Below are 6000 nucleotides of genomic sequence, written 5' to 3'. Positions count from 1 at the left end.
CAATCAATACTTTAGCTTTGACATTATTGAGTAAAAGTGTACCTGCTATCACCTCCGAATTCTGTACAGCATCCTTCATCTTCAAATCAAATGTCCTTGCTGTTGCTTGCGGGGTTGGTGTAGGTGGTGGAGGTAATGCCAATACCTCAGCTGGCACGCTTGCACTGGTACTTGCCACATTCATCAGAGCTTTGACTGGTCCGGTTGCCTTGCACTCACTAGCTATGTGTCCAGTCTTCCCATACTTGTAACACGTAACTCCTGGCTTCGGCATCTTGCACTCATTCGCCAAATGTCCCTTCTGATTGCACCTGTAGCATGTCATGCTCAGCTTATTACACACTCCGGGCTGCCTTCTTCCGCAGTGCTTGCATTCTGGCCTCTGGAACCTGTTTTCTCCAACTTGCCCTTGGCTTGCCTGATTGTTCCCCTTCGATTCTTGCCTTTTACCCAAATTTCCTTTCTTTTGAAAATTTCTGCCCTTCTGGAAACCAATCCTTTTTACATTCCGATCTTGTGAACTTCCGGCTTCAGACTTTTCTCCATAAAATAGAACCTTCCTCTTCTCGTTATCCCTCTCTTTCCTTGACTGCATCCCATTATTCTCAATCAGAGCAGCTTTCTGTACTACTTCCGCATAAGTTTCAAGCTCAAACATAGCCACCCTATCTCTGATCCAAGGCTCCAATCCTTGTTAAAATTTCTTTGTTTTTTCCTCCTCAGTGCTGGTATACTTTGTCACAAACCTTGACAACTCAGTGAACTTCTTCTCATACTCCAATACAGTCATGTTCTCTTGCTTCAACTCAAGAAATTTTAGTTCCATCTGATTCTGCATGTACTTAGGGTAATACTTGTCCAGAAATAACTTCTTAAATCTCTCCCAAGAAACCTGCTGAGTGACTTCCATAACTTTTACTGATTCCCACCAATAGATGACTTCTCCCTTCAAGAAGTAAGTAGCATACGACGTCTTCTGATCGTCTTCTAACTGTACCAACTCAAAAGCCCTTTCCATCTCCTTGATCCATGTGTTAGCTATCACTGGATCAGTGGTATCATGAAATGCAGGTGGATTCACATTCTGAAAAGCCTTGAAAGTGACAATTTGTCTTGGTGGTACTGGTGGTTCAGGTGGTTGGTGGCTCACGGTTATCTTGGTTTTCAATTCGTTGTTGAAGAGTTAGTTGTTGTTGAGCTATAGCATTGGTTTGCTGTTGCAAAGTTTCCAGTAGTCGAAGAATATTTGGGTCTGTGGTGGATGTGGTTGTTGGATTCTTTTTGGGAGGTATAATCCTGAAATAAGAGTTATGTCAAAACAGATATGAATGATAAAATGATTCGAGGGTATCGCATGGCATTCTTATTTACATATGGGCTCAAGTTTCCAAATTAAGCAGTTATGATGATGCATATAAAAACATAAAATAATAGTTGAGAGCAAATGGAACAATAGAACATAATTATTGATATTTTAAAGGTCACAATACATAGGATTTGGACAAAGTCTGATTCTAGGAATAACAGGCTTATTTAAAGGAAACAACGGAAACAACTGGGGATTCCATAGAGTCTGATAGTACAACAACATGAAAGGTAAATGGAAAGAACTAAGGCTCCACTCCATCTGAACGGGGCTTGGTAGTCTTTTCCTCTCGAAGCGTCTTCACAATGCTCTGGAGCTCATCCGCCACCATCTGAATGACATACTGGCTGGTACGGTCCCGGTGCACTGGCATCTCCTCAAGCTTAGTGTTGACGTACTGAACCAAGGTCTCAAGTCTCGCAGTCATCTGCTCGTTGGGCTTCCCTTCATAGTTTCGGCTGTCCGGATACACGTTCTTCAGTCGGTCTATCAGTCGGTCGTACTTGCCCTGAAGCATGTCGAACTCGCGCCTCAACTCAGCATACACTGTGAAAGCAATAGTGTCGTCCGACCCAGAGGATGACGAGGAATGCGCCTTTTTGCTGACAACCAATAAGAGGAGTATTAATAATAATTTACTTAACCTACTCTCTCGCATATTATCTATAACCTACACACATATCCTATAACCTATTTGGGCTGTCCAGGGACTCTAAACCGTAGCTCTGATACCAAAACCTGAAAGGAATATGTCTTAAGTCCAATCATGAATTAGGATTTAAGAATAACTCTTTATGTAATCTGTTTTGATTTCATTGATATTAATAAAAGACTTGTTTTGTTTTTATTACGGGCTTTATCTATTTAAGTGTTTAAATAAGATATACCATAGTTTAGAGTAAAGCTTTTTATGGATTATGATGAGATCATAATAGTGAGACCTAAAAAGATGATAACTCTAAACTTAAATAGTTCCTGGTTATAGGATTACTAACTGGTAATTAATAATCCGTAAAGATCGGTACATACTATGCTTGCTTCATTATGAAGGATGTCTGTTCTCATAGACATTTGTGTGGTGACACTATAGCTAGTATGTAGGTGCTTATTATAGAATAAGTTCACTGAACATGACTCGCACAGCTGAACAACTGATAGAGTTCACTCACGTGTCAGCAGTTGTTCGCTTAGTGATAGTTGTACAAGTATCCTTAGACTTGAGGTCATCACAGTCATCTTGTGTACACTGAACTATGCTTTGGTTTAGTTCTTAGTCTCCAGGGACAATTATTAGGGCTCTTCTGGGTATAGGAATTTGTACACGAAGATAGTGTATGATCAATAAAGGATCTACCCCTTTCAGTGAAGGAAGCGAATGTTCAAGGCTGATCCACTTATGCTAGTTCAGGAATCTCTGGCCAGAGTGAATGAAATTAGAAAGGAGTTTCTGATTTGCATAGAACTACGCATAGTAAATGGTAAGCAAGTGATTGAATTAGATAGGCTTGACACGAGATCCATGCCTTGTATTTAATCGGGACATTGTAGGGTAGAAGGAGTTTATTGTACGGTAACTATTCACTGACAGGTTCTTGGTATTCTAAGCAGTGAATTCATATTATCCGGATAGTCGCGATATGTTGAGAAGCATCACTCACGATGTAGAATAAATATGATTAATTAATTAATCATATTTAATAAATTAGAGAATTTATATAAATATTGATAAAATAGTTTTATTATTATTTATTTCTACTATCGGCTTAATATTGAACCTACAGGGTCACACCATAAAAAGAGAATGATTTAATAGTGGAGGAATTAATTAATAATGGCTAATAATTATTTATTTTTGAAATAAATAATTAATTGGCAAATTTAATAATTGATTAAATGAGATTTAATTGATTATAAATTAATTTAGAAAAGTTCTTAATATTATTAATTAAGGATTTAATTTTTGGAAATTAAATCAAGAGAGAGAATTATTTCTAAAGTGTTTAGAAAAAGGATTAATAATTAAAAGCTATTTTAATTATTAATGAGAATAATAAATGGGATAATAATAATAATATTTATGGGAAAATTTCAGCTGAAAATTTTGCTTATAAATACACTATTATAGACCCTATTTTATTCTAACCCACATCGAACCCGAAAACCCAATTCTCTCCACCTTCTTCCTCCTCCTTAACATCGTTTTCTTGGTGGATACCGGTGGAGTGCTTCACACTTGAGGAGCAACTGCTAAGGATCTCTGATCGTTGTCTCCGAATTATTTTAAAAGGTTAGATTCGATCCCTCGAATTTTTATTCACGATTTATATGATTTTATTTGGATTTTGTATGTGTAAAAGTGTTTTGCCATGCCCCCGCTGCGTTTAAAATCCATCAATGGTATCAGAGCATAGGTTGTATGCATATAGATCTGTGGTAAAAATTTCAGAATTTTATGTGCTTGTATGAATTAATTATGATTTTTACAAGTTATATCATGAATTAATTTTTTCTGTTGAGAAATCGTTTCTCAGAATAATTTTGAATGTTGATCTGGGTTCTACAAGTGTTGTATATCGTCTGGGTATTTTTTTCATAATTTTATGATGTATAGATTTTTTATTATGAATTTTTGAAGTTCTTGTAATTAAAATTCTTAATTAAATAAGTAAATATATGTATATAAAGTATATATATATATATATATGTTTATATCTGTACTGTTGTCATCTGCTGTTGAATGCTGTCTGTGTTGGCACGGAAAGAAAGAGAAGTCAGGTACGGCTGCGCGCTGTTCGAGAAGAAAAGAAAAGGCGGCTGCTGAGAAAAAAAAGGGGTGTAACGCATTCTGGGAAGCATTACACACCTGTGGCGCATTCACGGAATGCGTTACACCCTTTAATGGCTTAAAAGGGGTGTAACGCATCACCGGAATGCGTTACAGGGCTTGTAACGCGTTCCTGTAATGCGTTACAGCCCGTCTGTTGATTTTAAAATTGATTTTCTGGGAGTTTCGTAACTCCGTTTTGGGCATGCAATATACCGTTGGATTCGTTTTTCCGAGACGGATCTAATGGAGTGATCAATTTTAGTTTATATAAAATTTTTGAACTATTTATATTTCCATGAAGTGTTTTAAAGCTGTTTTTGATTGTTTTAATTGATTTTAAATGGTTCATGTGATACATAGAGATGTATAATGCTTAGACTAATGTGCTAGATGATGTAACATGCCTACCTTGATGTTTATTCATGTTGATATATGTGATATATGCTTAGTTTATCATGTGATGATAGATTTAGGTGAACTTAAATAAAGATAAGGCGTTTGTTAGACAACCTAGTATAGTGAAATTGTTTCATAACCTTAATAATAATATTATGAATACAATCATGAGATTCTTGTGTTTATGAAACACGTAATTGAATATGAATTTTCGATATGAGAGAAAGGATGATTCTGTCAACAACAGATTTATATCTGTAAGAAAGGGTTATTAAGTGACGCCTCTTGACAATGCTCCACCCGATCTGGGAATCATCGGATTATTGATTATTGATTTGAAATATTTAATTTAAAAGGAAGAATTTCTTTATAATATGATTATGATTGTAACGTAATATAATCCCTCTAAAATTAAATAATATCAAGTAGTAATTGGCCAATGACACAACAGGCTTGTGTCGGTCATAGCCTTCCAACATGGTAGAAAGTAGTTCTTATTTTTGAATCATTGTCATTTCGTGCCACAGCCGAGGGCTTTGATTTCGAAATAAGAAATACTTGTCTATTACATAGAGATGTGTATATTGAATAAGAATCTAAATGTCGTTATGTGCCACAGCTGTGGGCCTTTGGGGACTGATTCAATTGTACGGAATGTTGGGTTAGACTTGACTTAGAATATTGAGTTTGTCGTGCCACAGCCGTGACTCAATTATTCAAGAGGCTAAAGTTTGATTAGGGAATAACATTAGATGTAATTGATAAGAGTTATCTGCCTATTGAACATTACATGGCGTTTCGTGCCACAGCCGGGGTTATGTAATGGAATGTAGGATCCCTATTCCCACTAGCATTATGAATGCTTAATTTTTCACGTAGGGGGTTGAATAAATTAGATAAACTAGTGGGAGCCACTTATGAATAAAGACCCGATTCATATAGTATTTTGAAATGAAATCGAATATTTGCTAAGTGTTGTTATGTGTTTATCATTTACAGATTTACTTTGTACGTTATGTCTTCTGCACTATCACTCAGGAGCATACTAGATGCTCACAAATTGACTGGTCCTAATTATGTTGACTGGCTTCGAAACTTGAGAATTGTTCTCAGGATTGAGAAGCTGGAATACATGATTGACTCACCTAATCCTACTGAACCTGCTAGCGATGCGCATAATGATGAACATATTGTGTATCATAAGTGGATGGATGATGCAAATGTTGCTCAATGCATCATGCTAGCTTCCATGAACATTGAGCTACAGAAGCAACATGAGCATATGGATTCTCACACTATCCTCGTGCATCTACAAGAGTTGTATGATGTGGCGGGGAGGACAACTCGATATGAGATATCGAAGGAGTTGTTCGGTTGTAGGATGTCTGAGGGATCATCTGTGAATGACCAT

This window comes from Apium graveolens, chromosome 3, assembly GCF_009905375.1.
Source record: "Apium graveolens cultivar Ventura chromosome 3, ASM990537v1, whole genome shotgun sequence".
Lineage (NCBI taxonomy): Eukaryota > Viridiplantae > Streptophyta > Magnoliopsida > Apiales > Apiaceae > Apium > Apium graveolens.
This window is presented reverse-complemented; position numbering follows the sequence as displayed.